The sequence below is a fragment of the Mustela nivalis genome (assembly GCF_964662115.1).
Source record: "Mustela nivalis genome assembly, chromosome: 5".
In the NCBI taxonomy this organism is placed as follows: Eukaryota; Metazoa; Chordata; class Mammalia; order Carnivora; family Mustelidae; genus Mustela; species Mustela nivalis.
The window spans coordinates 140,052,249-140,074,413 of NC_139024.1; positions in this window are offsets into that span (position 1 = coordinate 140,052,249).

Sequence of the window (22,165 nt, forward strand, 5' to 3'; positions counted from 1 at the left end):
GATAAATCAGACCAATTCCTTAAAAAACAAAACTACTATAATTCACCCAAAATGAAATAGATAACTTAAATATCACTGCAACTCTGAAGGAAACTGAATTATTAACTAAAAATCTCCTTGGAGCCAGATACTTTTGCTGGGGAATTCTAAGAAATGTTTAGAAAAGAATTAATACCAACCTCATACAACATCTTCAAGAAAATAGAAGAGAAGGGAACACATCTCAATTCATTTTGTGAAGCTAATGTTACCTTGATACCAAAACCGGACACAGCCAAGGCAGGAAGGCTACAGACCATAAATATGGAGGGAAGTACCCTTAACAACATATTAGTATATAAAATTCAGCAATATACATAAGTAATTATATACCATGACCAAGTGAGGTTTACTCCAGGGAAGTCATCTCAGTTCAGGATCTGAAAATCAATCAATGTGATTGATTATATTGGTAGGCTAAAGAAGAAAAATCCCAATGAGCATATGAGCTGATACAGAAAAATCATCTGACAGAATTCAACAGTTATTCATGATAAAAATCTCAGAATACTATGAATAGTTGGAAACCTCTTCAACTTGATAAGGTGCTCTCACATTTTGCAAGAATCCTACAGATAACATTATATTTTATATATCAAAATAAGGCAAGGGGGATTGAGCTCATCACTCTTATTCAAATGGAGTAGTGAAAGTTCTAGTCAGTGAATTAAGGCAAGAAAAGGAAATAAAGGGTATAAGAATTATTAAGGAAGAAAAAAACTATCTTTATTTGCAAATGATATGATTCTGTATGTAAAACTCCCAAGAAATATTTGCATATTCGCAGAGACTCCTAGAACTACCAATTTAATAAAGTAAGATTATAGGATATAAGCATAGAAAAATCAGTTGAATTTCTATACTAGCAATGAATATGTAGACACCAAATTAAAAATACAGCACCACTTATAATCACTCACAACAACAACAATTAGAAATTCTTAGGTGTAAATTTTCATGTACAATGTGTATATCATGAAAACTATAAGATGTTGATGAGAGAAATCAAAGATCTAAATAAATGGAGAGAAATGACATGTTTGTGGATATGAATACTCAGTGTAATAAAGACCTCAATTCTCTACAACTTGATATATGGGCTTACCATTAATTCTTATCAAAATCACAGTAGGATCTTTTTTATAGATATAGAGAAGGTTATTCTAAAATTTATGTGAAAAGTCAAAGGAACTAGAATATCTGCAATAACTTTTTTTTTTTAAAGAGTTAGGACTGCCCAATTTTTAGTTGTTTTTTTTTAAAATTTTTTATTTTTTATAAACATAAATTTTTATCCCCAGGGGTACAGGTCTGTGAATCGCCAGGTTTACATACTTCCCAGCACTCACCAAAGCACATACCCTCTCCAATGTCCATAACCCCACCCCCTTCTCACAACCCCCCTCCCCCCAGCAACCCTCAGTTTGTTTTGTGAGATTGAGTCACTTATGGTTTGTCTCCCTCCCAATCCCATCTTGTTTCATTTATTCTTCTCGTACCCACTTAAGCTCCCATGTTGCATCACCACTTCCTCATATCAGGGAGATCATATGATAGTGTCTTTCTCCACTTGACTTATTTCACTAAGCATGATTCACTCTAGTTCCATCCATGTTGTCACAAATGGCAAGATTTCATTTCTTTTGATGGCTGCATAGCATTCCATTTTGTATATATACCACATCTTCTTGATCCATTCATCTGTTAATGGACATCTAGGTTCTTTCCATAGTTTGGCTATTGTGGACATTGCTGCTATAAACATTCGGGTGCATGTGCCGCTTTGGATCACTACGTTTGTATCTTTAGGGTAAATACCCAGTAGTTCAATTGCTGGGTCATAGGGCAGTTCTATTTTCAACATTTTGAGAAACCTCCATGCTGTTTTCCAGAGTGGTTGCACCAGCTTGCATTCCCACCAACAGTAGGACTACCCAATTTTAGGACAACTATTAGGTATATTTGTCAGGACTCTGTGTCATTGGCAGAATAGACAGTAGATCAATGGAATAGAATAAAAACCCAGAAATAGATCCCCCCAAATATGTCCAGCTGATTTTTGACAAAGGCACAAAGGCAATTTACAGGCATGCCTCACTTTGCACTTTGCTTTACTATATTTCACAGATATTGTGTTTTTTAGAAATTGAAGGTTTGTGGCCACCCTGTGTTGAGTAAGTCTTTTGGCACCATATTTCCAACAGCATTTGCTCACTTAGAGTGTCAGTGACTCATTTTGGTAATTCTCAACAAAACCTGATACATTTTCACCATTATTTTATTGGTTATGGTGATCTGTAGTGAGTGATGACAGACTCACCAAGGCTTGCAAACTCCATATTCAACAAAAACAGAGTATTTAGAATAGACGAGGAAATTATTGAAACTCAACAGTAAAAAACAAAATCCAATTAGAAAATAGGCAAAAGACATGAAGAGATATTTCACCAAAGAGAATGTATGGAGGCAAATAGTATGTGAAACCACATATGGAAATGAAATTAAAATCACAATGAGGGGATGCCTGGGTGGCTCAGTGGGTTAAAGCCTCTGCCTTCAGCTCAGGTCATTATTTCATGGTCCTGGGATCGAGCCCCGCATTGGGCTCTCTGCTCAGTGGGGAGCCTGCTTCCTCCTCTCTCTTTGCCTGCCTCTCTGTCTACTTGTGATCTCTGTCTGTCAAATAAATAAATAAAATCTTTAAAAAAATCACAGTGAGGTATCTGTCAGAAAGGCTAAAATAAAAAATAATGATAATGCCAAATGCTGGTGAGGGTGTGGAGAATGTGGGTCCCATACAGTTCAGTGTGTGAACTAATAAATCTAACTTTTAGATTAAAAATCTAAAGATATGTGACTGAAAGACTGCTATTCTCGGCAATTTCCTCAGCGAAATGAAAATTTACATTCACACAAAAACCTGAACATAGTTGTTTACAGCAGCTTTGTTTATAATACCCCCAAACTGAAAGTACCCCCATGTCTTTCAATGAGTGAATGGGTAGGCAAACCTCAGTATATCTGTGCCAAGGAATACTACTCAGCTATGAAAAAAAATGCATGAGCTATTGATAACACAATTTTTAAAAGAATTTCCAGAGAATTAGGCTGAGTGAAAAAAGTCAGTCCCCAAAGGCTATATCCTGTCTGGTTCCATCTATAAAACATTCCTAAAATGACAAAATTATAAAAATGGAGAACCAACTGGTGATTGTATGAGTTAAGGAATTAAGACGGGTTAAGGAATTAAGGATAGGGTCAAGGGATGGAGGGACATTGGTGTGGCTGTAGAAGGGATCCTTGCAGTGATGGAAGTAGTCTATATTTCACCAGTATACCTGTCAATATCCTAAATGTATGTCAGGCCATGATTTTGCAAGATGTTGCTATTGAGGGGAACTGGGTAAAAGATACATAAGATCTAGGTTATTTCTTACAAATCCATGGAAATATACAATGATTTAAAAATAAGTGGTATAATTTAAAACATCATATATATCATAAATATATTACATATATTTGCAAATTGACTCTCATGGAGATTCTATTCCAATTTATATGTCTGCCAGAATGGTGATGGATGTGCCAGATATCCTTGCATCTTAGCCCACACAATTTATCACATTTTTTAGATTTTTGCCAATCAGATAGTTGACAGTGGTATGGTTTTTGTACATATTTTAAGTTATGAGTGAAGTTAAGGGTTTTTATCTCATGTTTCAATGTCGTGTGTGTGTGTGTGTGTGTGTGTGTGTGTGTGTGTGTTTCTCTGAACTGCCTACAGATCTTCAAAACCAGAAGCTCCCTGCCAAAATACCAGCTTCTCTGAATGGTCTCCCTGCCTCCTACCCCCATAGCTTACCACACATATGTTTTCTCTTCTTCATTAGGATTGTTCTTGCTTTTTTAAGTAAATTTTAGCTTTTGGCATCTCTTGTGCCTCTTGGAATAGCCAAACACGTGGTGTGTTCTCTCACCAAAGGGTGGGCTCTTAATGAAGTGTTCAGCCAGGTTCATTTTTCTGTGTCACTCCTATTGAATTCTGTAGTATCAACTCCCACAAGCCATTGTTAGAAGATACTTCTTTTACATTCTCTTTCCATGTATATTTTCAAGCCAATGTATTTACTGTTCTTTCTTAGTGGATGTTAAACCATTTGGGTTCAGAGAGCTTTTTTTCCCCTCTTTTTAAAGATTTCTTTCTTTCTTTCTTTGAGAGCATGAGCAGGGTGAGGGGCAGAGGGAGAAGCAGACTCCCCACTGAGCAGGAAGCCTGATGTGCGGCTTGATTCTGGGACCCTGGGATCAAGACCTGAGCTGAAAGCAGTTGCTTAACCAACTGAGCCACCCAGGTGCCCCACAGAGAGAGATTTTATCTCCTTCTCTTCTTGCTGTACACACTGTGCCTATGTTTCCAACGCCCCCAGTTGTCATTCATCCACTAGTAACTTTCATGCAAAATTATTCTTGGGAGAGGTCTTGAGCTATATTTCACTTTAATCAGGGGGCCACAGCTTTGGGAGTGGCTATTTTCCCTGTCTGTCCTAGCAAACTATTTCTAGTTCCTTCAAGAGAAAGATTTAGGGAGTTATAGAACTCTTTTATGAGTCTCACAAAATTGAGAGAGGTTCTTGTCTTGGCCACTTTAAAAAACATTTATTTTTAGAAAGGAAGTGTGTGTGTGTGAGGGGTGGGGAGGGGCAGAGAGAGAGGGAGAAGGGTCTTAAGCAGACTCCACGCTGAGTGCAGAGCCAGCTTGAGGCTGGATCTGAACCCCTCAGATGATGACCTGAGCAGAAATCAAGAGGTGGATTGCTCAAGTGTGCCACCCAGGCACCTCTGTTCTGGTCATTTTCAAATGTCTTCTGTCTGGTCCCCTTTAGTAGCCTTTGGGCTGTCTCTTCCCTGTTGAAATTCTGCTTTTAGCAAAATATTTAATAAGCTCATTCACTCAGAAGTGTAATTGACAGGTAACAGTTTAGATGTCACCTGCTCAGTCTGAAGCTGAGGAATGAAGCTTTAATGCTGACATTTCATGAGTTATGTGTACAGCCAAGTAATTGCATTCTTGAAATCTGAACATGTAGGTAGCACATTACTCCTGCATGTGACCCTGTTCCATGTGTGGGGCCGTGGAGGAGGTGATCTTCTTCCTCCTCCCCCTCCCCTCCCCCTCCCCCTCCCCCCTTCTTCTTCTTCTTCTTCTTCTTCTTCTTCTTCTTCTTCTTCTTCTTCTTCTTCTTCTTCTTCTTCTTCTTTTTCTTCTTCTTCTTCTTAGTGAGAGACTGAGAGTGGGGATAAGGGCAGAGGGTGAGGGAGAGGGAGAATCCTAAGCAGACTCCAGGCTTTGCATGGGGCCCAAAGCAGGACTCGATCCCATGACCCTGAGATCGTGACCTGAGCCAAAATCAAGAGTCGGAGGCTTAACCAACTGAGACACCCAGGTACCCCAAAGAAGTGAACTTCTAAGTGAGTTAAGTGTGCAGTGATGGGAGGGTCAGCATGATCTACAGGATGTTATGTAAGTATTCTGGTCTAAATCATACACTGATGCAACAAGGGAGTTGTTAATAGTTCATCTTTAAAATTTTTTGTTTTGGTTAGACTTATTGGTACAGCTGATATTTCTCTTGCATAATCCAGTGGCATTCAGCATTTAGGTTAATAATAGTGTTCTTAGAAAAATCTGTGAAAATTAAGAATGGCTCAAGAAAAATAGAAATAATACTTCCATGATAAAAACAAGGCTTGGTGTTGTAAACATTAGTAGACCATCATGCTTCTCCCTCTCTTTCTATTTCCACATAGTTAATTCCCTTTGTTGCAGACCCAATCTTCCTTTCAGCCACTGACATGTCTTGGACAGCTTTAATTGATTTTCTTGACAGCATTTTCCTATTTTTTTTTTGTTGTTGTTGTTGTCATTGTTCTTTCATTGTTCCATTTTCCAGATGCGGTCCTGTTTTTTATTTACTCACAGGTTGTTTTTTTTTTTAAAGCCCTTTATAAAATCACATCAATTGTTTGCTGTAGAAACTGTGATTTACAAAAGCTTAATTAGGATCTTTTTTGATTCTCCACACTTCACAATTTTAATATGTACCATTAGTACAATAGAATCCACAGATTTTTTAGTTATTCCAAATTTTCTTCCCCCAACCTAACTCCTCTATAGAGTTATAGTTGGCTAAAACATTTCTTTCTAAAAAAAGTCTGGAAGAAAACCAGATAAACAATATTACTACATCAAAGTTACAAACTCTTCCCACACCATCATTTAGCATTGTTGTTTTAAGTTTTTGCAAAAGCAAATGCTGAACCTCATTTGGATGCTGTTTTCATAAGGAGGAGGTATTTTAATGATCACATATGTTGTTTTAAGGGCCCACTTTATAATGGAAAGACTCAACACGAGACTATCTTGGGGATTTAATTCATGTAATTCCTACTTCATTTTGCACTAGTCTGTTTATTAATCAGCCTGACTACATGGTCTGTTTTTACTCACTCTGGTTTCTTTTGTGTTTAAAGTTCAGGGTTTAAGTGTTTAGTGTTAAAAGTGAAGATGACTGCTTTTCGTTGTTTGTTTGCTTGTTAGTCCAAATAGATTTCTAAACATTTCCATGCTGCAAAGGGAAGAAAAAAAACCAAAATGATGGGAGTGATATTGTGTCAACACATTTGTTTATTACAAGAGGAGCCCTCTGAATGAGCAGATTAGGCTTCAAGTTCTCTTCTACATTGTGTTGCAAAGGTCTCTGTTTTCCAACATGAGCGATTTTCAGTTGGGAGAGAATGGGATGGCTTTTACTGTTTCGATTCAGAATTTTCCACCCACTCCTTCTATCCAGCAGTCCATCACCTCACTTCCTGTTGAACTTAAAAGGTTTTCAGTGTTTAGGAGAGATGAAAGTGTAACATGTTTTAGTCCCAAACAGTAAGATGCAAGAAGTCTCATAGGACTTATTCCTTTATCCAATTAGCTAAATTCCACTTGATCCTGCTCAAAGGACGAGTTCCCTAGTGGGATTCCCCCTTGCTGGGTACAAATTTAGGAGGGCTTGCTTCAGCACTGCAGAACATGTAGGCAGGGGTGCTTTGTTCCTCTGATTGCACTGGTCACCTGAGAGATGAAAAGAGACCTATGGGAGTAAGAACAAAATGCAAGTTAAAAACTCAATAAATTAGCTGCTTTGGCTAATGTTTTCTTGATAGAGGTGCCTAAAAAGGTGGGGGAGAAATTAGAGAATCATCCTTTCTGACTCAAGTGTCATTGGCCATTCATCAGGTTACAGACCAGCGTAGATGTCTGGTAAAGGGCACAAGCATCTGCGTGCTTGCTTGAAAGTAAGGAAAGTTGTCCAATGAAGTCTGAAGACAGAAACTGATATTAGTGTCTGCGATTGTATTCTTTTTCCTGCCATGCTAGACCTGCATTTCCTATCAGGATCCATTGCTTGTTACCTGCCACCTCCTTCACACAAGCAGAAGGGCTTCTTTACTCTGTCATTTGGAGGAGCAAAAGGATTTTATCCCCCTTAACTTCTTAGCTATTAACCCAACATTCCTTACCAACACTTGGTAATGGCGGTAGTGGTTGAAAACGTATTCGGTACTACCCAAATTAACCCTTCGCCTCAACCAATCATTCTAACAAATTTTTTTAAGGTTTAATTCAGACTCTTCAGGATCAATTTTTCAGTCTCTTAGAGTCCACGCTGCGGTTTTCCAAGATCGTGTGTGGGGGTATGAGATTTGGGGTAGAGGCTCCCATGATCTGTTGGCTTCATGTAGTAAGGGGTTGCCCAGCCTCTATTGGTTCCTGGTGTGTTCCAGCTGGAGCTGTCTGGGCTATGTTTCATGTGCCCCCATCCCTGGCCACTCTGGGGTATCTACCAGTAACATGTGAGGATGGCAATCCCATGATCTCTTGTTTCCTAAACGTGATCTGGGCCTGCCCCGCTCACCTCTAACATTTGCAGGACCTCAGGAAGACTACCAGGACTATATGAATATAAATATAAATATATATAAATATAAATCAAACCAAGAGACTTTTACATAAGTTCTATTCTCTTACCTTGATAGGTACACCTTTGTAATGACAACACTGAAAAATATATTTAAAGCTATGGCTTTCATATGCTTGAAAATTGGCAAAATATTGTAGAAAAACTTATTATTGTACCTGTCTGAGTGTTCTGTTGATGGGTTGGTGATAGTTGGATGACTAGTAAAATAAATACATAATTCATTCAATATATTCATACTTGTTTATTTTGTAAGTTAATTTTTCTGATTTCATTTCAGCAGAATCATTAATAGCGTTCTTGTATGGGATGCCTGAGTGGCTCAGTGGGTTAAAGCCTCTGCCTTTTGCTCTGGTCATAGTCCCAGGATGCTGGGATGGAGCCCCACATCGGGCTCTCTGCTCGGCAGGGAGCCTGCTTCCCTTCCTCTCTCTCTGCCTGCCTCTGCCTACTTGTGATCTCTGTCTGTCAAATAAAATAAAATCTTTAAAAAAATAAATGTTCTTGTGATCAAGATTTTCATGACTTGGTTCCATTGGTAGTAATGCCAAATGAGATAACATTTCCTGAATCATTATATTATTTACATTTTTCCTTTGTCTTAATTTGGAGAACTCTGGCTCGGCTGAGGGAAGTAGCAACCAGAATCTCAGTAAAAGTTTTAAAACAATATTTTGTGTGGGTAAATATTGTAATAGAGTTGTATATAATAAAATTGTTACAAAAGAAAAATTATACAAGTTATTAAATTTTATCTTATAAACATCACTACTTATGTTACTAATGATCAACACCATCTCTTTAGATGCATACAGTTTATCTCGAGTTTTTCTTGTTTTGAATTTTCAATTCTTGAATATATTTTTTGAAGTGAAAATTCTATACCCAACATATTCACCTTTCTCTTTCACTTAGACTGTACCTTGATCTATAATGGCCAGAAAATAGACTCTAAATTTTGGAGACTGTTTCTACACACATCTCCTTCAAAATCAAACAATGGTTTTGTTTTGTTATTCTAATTTTCTTATTTTTAGTGAAATGGCATCTTTTTCTTTGCACATTTCATATGCAGTTTCTTTCAAATCAGGCATACCATACTTTTCTTCTTTTAAAGGTAAAATAACTAAAGTTAGAATTTTTTCTTTTTCTTTGCTAACATTTCTTTGTTAAATTTAGAGGAAGGAATAGTTCAATCCCCATACTGGATACTGCAGATGAAATTAATTTCATTCTCCCACAGGTCACAACTTACTCTATTTGAACATCTTCTCCTGATCATCTTGTGCTGTTTTGCTTAATATGGTGTGTACTTTAGTAAGTAGTTGGAAAATCGGAATTAACAGGTGTTTCATGAACATTTCTCCTCCTTGGGCATATCCAGAAAATGTTGTATGTGATCTGTGATTGGTCCTGTGACATGGTTAAAGGCCTGCCTCCCACTCATCATATACACTTGTCATGAAAGCTGAGCTTGTTCCTGAGTACTCCAGGATCATGAATTAGAGCAAGAGGAGAAGCAAGAAAATGGACACTTAGCACTTCTGGGAAATGACATCTCATTACACAAGAATTCTGTCCTACTCTTGCTGAGAGAATCTGATACACTGAGAGCTTCCTCTGCTCAACATCTTGCTTTGAAGCAGCATCTGTCTCTCAGTCAGCAGTGGGACTGGAACTGAACTCACATCCGTCTGTCCAATGGGGAGCAAAGTCAATCATTGAGACATCAGGTTTGCATCAAGGAGAGAGTTTATTCCAAAGGCAGCCAAATGAAGAGACAGGAGGACAAGCATCAAATCTGCATCTCAGAAGAGGGAAAGAACAAATGTTCTACAGCCACAGGGGTTGAGATTACATACATACCAGTGAAAAGGGTGGGGGGAATTTATGATTATCCATGAGGCAAGATATAGCATGCATATTGAGCAAACATGTATATAATGTATATTCCCATGTTTACTTTGGGGTAGAGATTTAACAACAGAATGAGGCAAAAATACAACCCTGATGTCAGGAGGTTACCTTAGGGCAAGGAGACGGGGCTATGCGCATGCGCTGAGAGCTGGTAGACGGATCTTGGGCTCGTTTTCTTGGGTAAGGAATGTGGGACTTTGCTTGTTCATAGGCTGGAATGCTGTCAGTTGACCTTGACTCCAGGCTTCTGCAGAGACAACCAGTGAGTTTGTTAGTGAGGTCTGAAAAGACACAACAGCTGATCAGGGGGGAAACAGTTCTCTGAAAAGCAGGCTTCAGACTTTCTGTTAATTTCAACCTTGTTAACACTATGGGGCACAGTTTCAGGACCACCTTGAACCATCACAGCATTGGGAAGCAGTCATCTTGTTTTGAGGACACAGGGTAAAGCATGTGAGCTGTCTCCCTGGCACCTGAATGGTGTCACTCCTGAGAACAAATATTTGGGATTATGAGTTCCACTGTGCAGCAGCACTGAGCCCCAGTTCCTAAGCAATGAAGACACTATCTACTTTTATCCCACAGAGGTGCCCACGTGGGCACACAGCTTGTTTTGACTCTGGGAATGTGCCATTGGAAGAATTAGGTGATTTCTTATATTCCATAAAAAAAATATTTGCTTGGTTGCATATTTTATTCTTCATAATTATTTTATGTAACTTAATTCTGAATATCTTATTTTTTATTTCTTATATAACTGCTTTGTTGCCTGGGTGTGTATGGTGTGATACGCTCTATTCCTCAGAGCATGGTCTGAGGTTAGGACTGGGGACTGGAACCCTTTCCATGGACTCAGCCTGCCCCCTGCCCCTGGCCTTATAGATGCTGATCCTTCCAAGTGACTGCTGTATCTCCAGCCAGCCACCCTCTAGGCTCAGCTTTGAACTCACTTTGTTCTCAACCACAGTGAGCCTCATGGAAGGCCCTTTGGCTCTCAATCTAGTTTCAATACCATATGAAGAACACGGGCAGCTCAGAAACTCAAACTAGACCTTTTCTCTCTCCGACCCTCCTCACTAGTGCTGCTCTGTATAGCGAGAGACCCTTGGGAATGGGGCCACCAGGGCATATCTCTTCTTTCTTTTGTCTGACTTTCTTTTCCCCCCATCTCTCCTCCAGGTGAACAATGGGAGGGATTTTCTCTTGCTTCCCTAATCGATGATCTGCTCACTGGGCTTAACCCTCAATATGTTAAATGAGAGCTAAAGAGATCTAGGAAATTCTTTTGTCTTCAATAATGTTAGACTTTTAAGGCCACTGTCTGGGTGCCCGAGTGGCATAGTTGGTAGGGCACTGGCTTTGGTTTCTGCTCAGGTCATGATCTCAGGGTCATAAGATGGACTCCCACGTCAGGTTCTGCACTCAGCACGGAGTCTGCTTAGGATTCTCTGCCTCCCCTCTGCCCCTCCCCACTGCTTGTGTGCTCTTTATCTCCATCTAAAATAAATAAATGGAGTTTTCTAAAAAAGACCATTGTGCTATTATTAAATTCTAGATTTCATGTCAGAAATGGAATAATGATTTTATGTTTAGTCCAATTTCTTCTTTGATTCTTTTACAGCGGTAGTGAAACTTGAATGCCTATTGGAATCACCCCGGAGGGTGATTAAAACATGTTAGTGCTAGAACTCACCCTGGGAGTTTCTGATTCTGTAGGGCTGGGGAGGCGCATGAGAATTTTCATTTCTAGTGGGTTCCAGGGATGCTCATCTTTCTTCTCGGGACCACAGGTGGAGATCCATTCTTCCAGGGTAATCCTGAGCATGCCTCCCTACACGCCACTCCAACAGATTGCCACCTTGGTCTGAGCAGAGAGAAAGTTTATGTGTTTTGGAAGGGAAACTAGAAAGGCACCTTGAGTGTTGTTTTTCTTAAAACGGTTCCCTCCCTTAGTGAACACTCCAAGAAGTACTAATCTGAATACCTACTTAGTTAGGTAGAGAGTATTCTAACAATATGAAATTTAGAAGAAAGTATTATTTCTTCTTTGCATTTGGGCCCTCCCTAGTCAACAATGGTAAGAAACAGATACTTCTTACTTAGCTGAGATACCCATGACATGTTTTTTTCCATGATAATTCACCAGAATGTAATATTTTATAAACAGAACTGAGGGATTTTTTTCCCCCCCTAGGCTTCATTTAAAATTATACTTAGTAGAAATTTGCCATAAATATATCTTTCTGCTTGGGAAGATTTTCTTTCACTTTTTTCATAGTAGCAATAGAGTGACATCATTGATCACTTAATTATGATTCCCTTTGGGGTAAGATGTTAATGAAAATGCTTGAAAGCATCAAGAAGTATTTTTCAGATTCGAATGCCAAGTCACAATATAGCCAATCTTTCTTTTTGAAAATGGAATAATGTCCTGACTAAATGTTTCCATAAAAGCCTTTTTAGGTGCTTCCCTTTTGAAAGGGATTTGTGTGGGTGAGGAACACATTCGGTGTCTTCTACATTACTCTTGCTTTATTTGTTTTCACAATAAGGCACAATTGTAGATCTACAGACATTATAAGTCCTATAAAACCAGAAGTAGCCCTAAATGAGCTTGTTTTCTCTAATTGTATTCTTAAATTTCTTTTTTACAGCTTCCTTATATATTTTTTAATTTATTATTTAGTTTTTAAAAAGATTTTATTTATTTAATTGAGAGAGAGGGGGGAGAACATGAATGGGGAAGGGCAGAGGGAAAAGCAGGAGCCCCGTTGAGTGGGGATTTCTTTTCCCCCCACGTAGGTCTTGATCCCAGGACCGCAGCATCATGACCTGAGCAGAAGGCAGACACTTAGCCAGTGGAGCCATCCCAGCCCCCTGACTGCTTCCCCATTTAAATAGGGGTACCTCTTGCTTCCTTATTTGAAGAAGAGGCTTGACAACAAGCATCAAAATCTTCCTAGCACTGAGTGCTTTTTTATCTTCAGATATGAGTAGACCAGTCCATAATTGTGAACATGATTTTGGACCCATCTCTGTCTCCCCCTGACTCACTCTCTTTTCTTTTGTCCCTGCAAGCTAATGGATCTCACCAATGGTCTGCTGTTCTCAGCTGTAGAGCCTTCTCCCACTGAAAAGGCAGTAAGCTAATTAACAAAGCCCCTCCACAGCGAACACAGCAATCAACCCAATGCGCATGAGGACACCTTTGAGAAAGGAGTAACCCTCTGCAGCAAACACAGCACTCCAGAAGAATATAAAAATGCAGGGGAATGGAGCAAAAGGAGGCAATTCTGATGGGCAACTCATCAAAGTAGACTTTGTCCCAAAGATGGGATGTGAGGTAGTGTAGGGTGTTTTGAGTGTTCATCATTATTGGATTCTTAAGTATTTACTAAAGAGAGATTGATTTGGGAGGCAGGGAGAGAGGTTGATAAAGAACGTGAAAGCATGCCTGGTGAAACCACTAACAGGGGCAGACAGGCAAGCTCGCTTGCATATTGCCAATGCATTTTATATCATATCATATCATGAAGACATTTTGGATGCTTAGACAAAGTTTAGAGATTTGGAGGTCCAAATTATTCTGACACCTTTTAAAAAGCTTGACAAATTTGCACCATGCTGCCATGTTTATGGAAAGAACATAAAATAGTTGCTTCTCCTTTTTTTATTAAATACAAAATAGAAGGATTTTTATCTTCTCTGGGTAAGATTTGATTCTGGATAAAAGTGTGATCTTAAAAAAAAAATGGTGAGTATACAGTATGCTTTCCTTTCCAATTATCTGTAGAAAAACATGAAATTCTATTTTATGCCTTATATGAAAAGAAATCTCTGTTCAGAGTTTTAAATGACCAATTACTTATCCCTACTTTTTTTTTTTTTGTAATTTTATTTCATGACTTTTGAGTACCTGTTATTCTTAAAAATTCTCACTGATACCTGCTTTGAATTAAATCACAGGCAGTCTGAGATGCCCCAAATCTTCAATTATAGAGTTGTTCTCATTGTGACAATCCTACATATTTTAGTTAAAAAAAAAAATCTCTCAACCTGAGTAATCTTCAGTATGAATTCACATTATTTAACTTTCAATTGAAGGTATAGGTTTGTAGGTTCCATTTTAATTTTTGTGGAAAACTTTTGTTAATTTTGAACTATGTCCCAGATACTCCACAGGGTGAGGCAAAGAAGTGAAAGGCGGGCAGGTGATGACTCATCAGCTCTGGAAATGGGGCCCCAGCTCCACAGCGTGGGCGCCCTGCAGGGCTGCGCACAAGGCCTCCTCCCATCCACCCTGGAGACCAGAAGAATTTGATCTTTTCTAAATGAGGAAGACATTTTACTTCCATTTGGAGGGTTAAAAATGAGGGGCATTTTTACCTCCTGGGACAATATTAAATAAGGTGTGCAATTGAGTGCCCCAAGTTTAAAAACTAAAATTGTAAGACAACTGAATTAAACATTCAGCCTTTTTTTCCTGATACCAAAAAAAAAAAAAAAAAAAAAAAAAAAAAGTGATGGAAAGAAAGATAGCAAGAGATAATAATAAAGTCAGGATACAGAACAGAGGGCCTTAGTTTCTGTCCAGAGGGACCACCATCTTTTAATATAGTCGCTTAAAAATACATGCATTGCTACATTTTTCATTAGCCTTAATTTTTTCATCAATCATGTTAATTTATACAGAGGGCACTTAATAATAGCTAATTAACACTTATGACTTTTGAAATTAAAAGACCTTTGGAGAGATTACTGCTGGTTGGGGAAAGGATTTTTTTTTTTTTTTTTTTTTTGTTCCTCCCATTTTAGGAAAGAGAGAGAAATAGCAAGAAGGCATGAGGCTTGGTGTGTTGAGAAGGGAGTCTTGCTTCTGTTTCCCTGATCATCTAACAGATGACAATGACCCTGGATTATGCAGGCGCAGTGACATTCTTTGACACCTCCTTAGAAAAATGACACTTTCGAGCATTGTTGGTTTCCAACTAAACAAATCAAAATTTAAGATGATCTCTAAAAAGACGGAGGTCAAAATGGGACTTATAAATGCCACCAAATCATGTCAGAGATAAACAAAAAAAATGAATAATCCAGTGTAGTTACTCCTGTTAGAATAAAATAAATCACATTAAAAGTCAAAATTTACTAAGTGGAAATAACACTGAATTTTTTAGGGGAGAAATGGATATACAATTACCTTCTTCATGAGTGGAGGTTTTTGACTTGTATTTTCTGCGTCATATTAACCAACTGTGTTTGCCTGTGTCATTCCTTTGTAGTTTACGTCTTTAGGTCATGGTCTCTGTATTAAGAAAATATATTTTAACTGTGTCCTTTTTAGTACCTATAAAATGGCTTTGGTGCCATATTTGTTTTATGTGATTAGGGTGTGTGTGTGTGTGTATGTAAGTACACATAAAAACACTATTATATACAAATATGACATATATGTTATAATTTGTATACATTATAGCATTTTATATACATTTATAGCTATATCTATAAATACATCTTTTAAATTTTTAATTTTATCTGCCAGTAGATGTCTCCCTTCCCTGACTGAAGATTTAAATCTATAGGCCTGCTTCAGGTTTTTAGTGAATCTTGTTTTTGTAGGAACGGAGAAATTAAGGCTTTAAAAAAAGGAAAACTTTATATAAAGCATCTCCCACCCAAATCCATGTTTTAAATGCCTATTGTTTATATGGTATTCAGTTGAAAATGTTGCATTGGGGCATTTTAAGTTTAAGAGGATTACACAACAGATTCTCATATCTCTCAGATCCTTTGAGTATTTCTGTTTTGGCTAAAGGTTTAGGATGTCTAACAACTTTCACAAAGTAGCTAAGCAAGTTTTGGGGGAATCTATGAATCTCAAAAGTCTGAAGTCAGAAGAGGGAGCAAAGTGTATTTCTGAATTTTAAAATGTACTTGAAAATTGCCCAAATGTACTTGAAATTTGCCCAAATTTAGCTGTACTCAAGAATGAAAATGTTGACTCACTTCTTGGAAAGGTATTTGGTTTCCTGCTCCAGAGGTGGAAAACATTTCCAAATATGTTTGTATTACTTCTGCTAATGGTAAAGTGTTTAGTGCAAGTTACAGCTTAGGGGAGAAAATTTTGTACACTGAGAAATTAGTTCTGTCTATACTAAAAGTTTTCTCTAGAAAAATTGTAGTGATAAGGCAAAAATTTTGAGCCATTCTTTTGGTGCTTCCAACATCTTCTCTCCTCTTCCCTTCTTCCATTTCCCTGAGTTGCCTTTGGGGCTCTGGTCTCATCTGCTCTGGTATCTTCCCCATGAGGTATTCTTAATTTGGTATTTAGCAGGCCATTGGAGACATTGCTAGAGGTCATGAGAGCTCTATGGCCTGCCAGCTGTGGAATTTCCCCATGGATGGGATGGAAGAGTTCTTAAATCTGTCCATGTATCTTTGAACATGCTTGGAAAAAAGTGATTGGCCTTACTACTCATTGTATTGATAGTGTTGTGTGGGCCTCTGCTCTAAGAAGACATGGGGATGTTATTCTGTAACTGTCTGGAATTACCTGGATCGCAGCTGTTTTGTCAATTAGATCAGTAATTCCCAAACCTTTTTCCATGAGGAATGATCCCTCCAAGATAGATATAGTTGGAGTGTGGGGACTCCTGGTAAGACGGACTGTAGCTTATACCCAATTCCAATCTATGGCACGCGCGGTTCTTCCTTTCTCATCCAACTGGTTGAAAGCTATATGTTCTGACATCAGGGCTGAGAACTGCTGGTTTAGATAATTCATTGTCCCCTTCTCAGACATTGGTTATGGTTTTAGATGGTGCTTTGAGTCCATTACTGAATCATCAGATTAGTAGGCTGTGAAATTACTTAACCCACAGGAAAACCTTATTTTTCTAAGTTGAACCAGTTTTCAAACCAGTGGTCCCGCTTTTTTAAATAGCAATTTTTATTTTTTTTATTTTTTTTATTTTATTTTTTTTTTTATTTGACAGAGAGAGATCACAAGTAGGCAGAGAGGCAGGCAGAGAGAGAGAGGAGGAAGCAGGCTCCCTGTGAAGCAGAGAGCCTGATGTGGGACTCGATCCCAGGACCCTGAGATCATGACCTGAGCCGAAGGCAGTGGCTTAACCCACTGAGCCACCCAGGCGCCCCTAAATAGCAATTTTTAAAATTTAATTACACATTACATGAAAGTACCATTTTAACTATCTTAAATATGATTTATTGTATTTAAATGCAATTATGTATACAGTGACAGTTAGTACATTCAGTACAATTCAGTGACATTTAGTACATTCACAGTGTTGTACAAGCATCACCACTGCCTGCTTCCAGGCATTTTCATCACCCCAATAGGGAACCCCATCCCCACTAGCAGTCACTTCTCACTACCTACCTCTACCCAGCCCCTGGCAACCACAGTCTACTTTCTGTCTGTATGGGTTTGCCTATTCAGGACATTTCATTTTAATGGAATCATACAACATGTAGCCTTTGCATCAGGCTTCTGTCATTGAGCATCATGTTTTCAGGTTCATCCATGTTGGTGCAGGTATAAGAACTTTATTCCTTTTTATGGCTAAATAATATTCCATTGCATTTATATACCACAGTTTGCTTGTCCACCTTTTAGCTATGGTGGATAATGATGCTATGAACATGCTTGTGCAAGGTTTTATTTAAACACTTGTTTTTCATACTTCTGAGTGGATATGCTGGGCCATGTGATAATTCTATGTTTAACCTACTGAGGAGCCTCCAAACTGGGGTGCTACCTCTGTCATGTGAATGATTCTTCAGAGAACCATTAATGTAATATATGTGAGAGGTTTCTTACTTCAGTAAAAATGCAGAGCTGGGATCCCAGGACCTATTATAATAATAATAATGATCATAATTATTTCTATTACTTTAGAATCACACTTACAGTTATAAGGTACACTGTGATTGTTCATGTGCTTTGACAGTTATTATTTATTTGAGTTTCAAAGCAGTGCAGGGTGGGAAACAAAACTAGCAATGTATTAATTTTATCAGCGAACAAAAGGAGATCCAGAGAACTTAGATATCTTAGCTTGGCTTTGTAACTAGTAAGTGCTATGACCAGGACCAGAATCCATGTCTACTAGGGGAATAAATTTTATATTGTTTTATGACATGCATTTATTGCTTTTTAAATTTTTCTTCACATTGACAATTATAGTTTGGAGTCATCTGTTTTGGTTGTTTATGAGGAATGGTACCTTTAGTACAGCAAAGAGTGGCAAGGTTTTGTGGTTGTTGACAAACGTGTTCTCCAAGCATTTAAGCAATCAGTGACTATATTCCTTGCCTAAGTTTCACCATTGTGCTTCCCCTCTGAATGCTGGACAACTGGTGTGCCTTGAGAAAGGGATCCGCTCACCTTCAGATGAAAAATGATGGTACAGGCATTAATGAAACACTGTTTCGCATTTTCACATCTACAGTTAGAAAAACTGCGACAAGGTTTCTTAGCTAATTAGTACCTTGACTGGCTATGGGAAAGGAAGACTGATTTTTTTTCTGAAACTTGATACCCGATTTTTATTAACAGAGTCAAGAGGGGTGATCAGAGGAGAAACTTCTAGAAAGATGATTCTTCCTTTTTAATCGTGGTATTGAGACAAGAAGCTTCTCTTTTTCTAGACTTCAGTAGCTTTCATTCCACTGTAATCAGTAAAGCAATTAGGACTAAATTGGGCCCATGCTGGCTTGTAGGATACAGTGATCCCTTTCCTTGGAAACCCCTCCCCCACCCAGCTGCATCGCCTCACACATTTGGAGGTACTTTTGGTAAGAGTAGAAAATGGGACTATTTCAGGAGCGTTTTTTTCCTTTGGCAGTAAAACCCACTCTTTGGAAGGACAATCATCATAGCATCAGTCAGAAAGGTGCATTATTTCATCCTGCCTTCATTTGGTAAAACGTTTTGGCAGCCAATGCACTCAAGAGCTTGCCTGTTTCCGAGTCCCACTACCACCAAAATATGGCACACGGTAGGTGATTATTCTAAATTACTTTGGGTTTGAAACTTTTTGAGAATTTCATTACAATCCTTTAGAGCTGTACCATCCGATAGAGTGGCCTCTCACCATATGTGACTATTTAAATTTAAATTAATTAAAATTAAGTAAAACTCAAGATTCATTTCATCAGTTGCACTAGACATTTTCAGTTGCTCAGTTGCCACAAATGGCTAGTGGTTACTGTTTTGGATGGAACAGATATAGAACCTTTCCATCATCATAGTAAGTTCCATTGGATGATACTGCTTTAGATAATTGGGAGGAATCACCTGGAGTTCCAACACTGCCATTTTGCAGCACAAAATATAAAAATGGTTGTTTGATTCACAGCCTCAGATCCTAGAAAAGAGGTCCAAAGGAGCTGGGTGAAGTTTTAGAAGTCATTTGTGATGAGCCATCTGTTTCACAGATGGGAGGGAGGTTGGTTTTGGCTTGCGACAGGTGACTTGTCAGAAGTCCCATAACGAGTTACTGGCATATATGTCATTACTTTACATCATGCTTCTCCTCATAAAGCTGACTTATGAATTGTCCATTAGTGCTTTGAAAGTTACGTTAAAAGAGTAAATTCCTAGCTTATCATTCTCTTTTTGTCTGTTGCCAAGCTCCTTGAGAGTTGTATTCATGTTCCCTCTGTTTCCTGCCCATTCACTCTGGTATCTCTTGATGTGTAGCTTCAGCCCTTCCTGTCACTAACATTTCTCCATTGAGGACATCAATCACATCTTAGTTACCAAATCCAAAGTTCTTTTTTTACCTTATAATTTATTTTTTGTATTATATTTTTAAATCTTGGAATATTGAAGAATTGATGCCCACCCACTCATTTATTCTCCTTTTCCCTCAGCCTTACCTTCTGTTCCACTGTCCTTCCCTTTCTGCTCTCCTTCTTGGATTCCTCTTCTTTCCTTCATCTCCTAAATGAGGTCATGCAAGGGCTGATTATTTTCTTATCATTGTCACCCTACAATTTCTCCCTTGGCAAGTTTACTAAACTTCAGAACTTCAGTGACTGCACTCCCCAACTGTCACTTGAACTCTGATCTGGTCTGCTGTGATCTGGTCTGGTCCCATGGCCAGCTGCCCCACAAAAACCTCAGACTCAATACAGTCAATGCCCTAATTGGTTGTCTTTCTCCTCCAGCACTCCTTCTTCTTGCATATCCTATTTTTGCTAAAGCCACAGTAATTCTCCGAGCTACCCATAACTGAAATCTTAGGACCGTTGCTGCCTCCTAAGGATGACCAAATAACATTAGCCAGTAGGAACCAAGCAGTAGGGATAAGGATACTCTTTTGGAAAGAACTGCTGTTTCTTAAATACATCTGTATTTTCCCCCATCTAATTGTCCATTAGTGCTTGGTTTGTCCAAGATTGAAAGATCTTCCAGGCACAGGACTAATAGTACTGAAACCTAGAGAAACTGACAAAACAGAGTTGGTCATCCTACTCACTATTCTTTATTGCTATTATATCCAATCAGCCAGCAATTTCCAGTTCCACCATATTTCTTACATTTGTCTCACATTTGTCCTGCCATAACTTAGTTCTATCTCATCAGGTCTCTTGTTACAACTGTTTAATTGATCTCCCTATTTCTAATAATCCTTTCTTCCATCCATCCCAAGGTCCAAAACTTGATAATCTTTCTATAACTTAACCATGGTAATTGTTTCTCAGATACATTTCCTGAGGACTTGGGGAGGGAATGGAAGGTAGACTGGTAACAAAAGACAGACAACTGTTTTGAAGAGTATGTAAAAGCAAATGTTCTATGAAAGAAGAGAGTTTTGTTTCTTTAACTTCTGAGTCCAGAGGTCATAGGCACCAAATTGTCATACTAATAAATGACTCAGTCTTGCAGTCCATTAGCATGGGATTTGGCCAGTGTGTTTTTTATGTGTTTTATCTTCCCCAGCTACGAGCACCTTGCTGTTTGCTGGTGTTCTCTCCCATCCCTTGTCACTAGCTACTTTTGACCAGGGACGATTATTTCCAAATAACATTTTGCCTGGGAAAACATTTCTCCCTCTCCATATCAGGAGGCAGCAACAAAGAGGGGGAAAATACAGATGTATTTAAGAAACAGCAGTTCTTTCCAAAAGAGTATCCTTATCCCTACTGCTTGGTTCCTACTGGCTAATGTTATTTGTGGCCAAGCTCTGAATAACTTTTGCTTCCCTTATTCAGACCGTTGATGTCCAGCCACTTTGAGTAAATCAATCTTCCCTATGATCATCCTACCACACACATGTTTTCATATGGTACCTTTTGCCTTTTGTTCTTTCACTCTCATGTGTGTATGTCCTAGCCTATCTATAGTTCAAATCTCAATTTATATGTCATCTCTACTGTGAAATCTATAACAGAAGCCATCTTCCCTTTGCAAAGGTTTGACAATCTTTGAAAGCTATTGGATTTTAAGATGACCTAATGGGACATCGTGTTCTCCACCCAAAAGAAGCAAGAAGAGACCTTGTCCAGGCTGAGTGCAGAAAGACACTGTTTTGCAAAAATAGTTAACTTTGCCAGTTGTCTCCCAAGTTGATTTGGTTCCTATAATCATGTAATTAAAAGAGTTGGAGAGATTTCTGATCCCTTCTCATACTCTGGCTTTCCAAAATTTTGGTGTCATCAGTCTGTTAGGAAAAAACAAGTTATTGCAACTATATGTTTCAGTGGAGTGAGTTTCTGTCCAACAAAGTCTAGAAAGATAAATAATTGTTTTAGAATGCAACTATCCTCCCAGCCTTTCCTAGATGAGAGCCAACTAGTTTATGAAGGACATCATCTCTCTCTAAATTTCCATAATAGATTTTAGATATATCTTTGATGGTGTTTTTCATTTTTGTATCTTATATATTCCACATTCTTCTGTCCATCTTCTGTCCACTCTTTCTCAGTCTCTGTTCTGAGTTTCATTTCCTTTATTCTTGACAACAATTAGAATTTTTCTGTGCTAAGTTCTGAGTCCCCACTTGGTCTCATTCCACACTTTCTTTTCAGCAATCTTGCCCTGGCCTTAACCTCTAATGCCTATGAATGACACTATCCAAATTTATATCTTCATCCCAGCCTCTTTTATGCTCAGACCTATATAACTGACTGCTGGCATGGTATCTCCACTT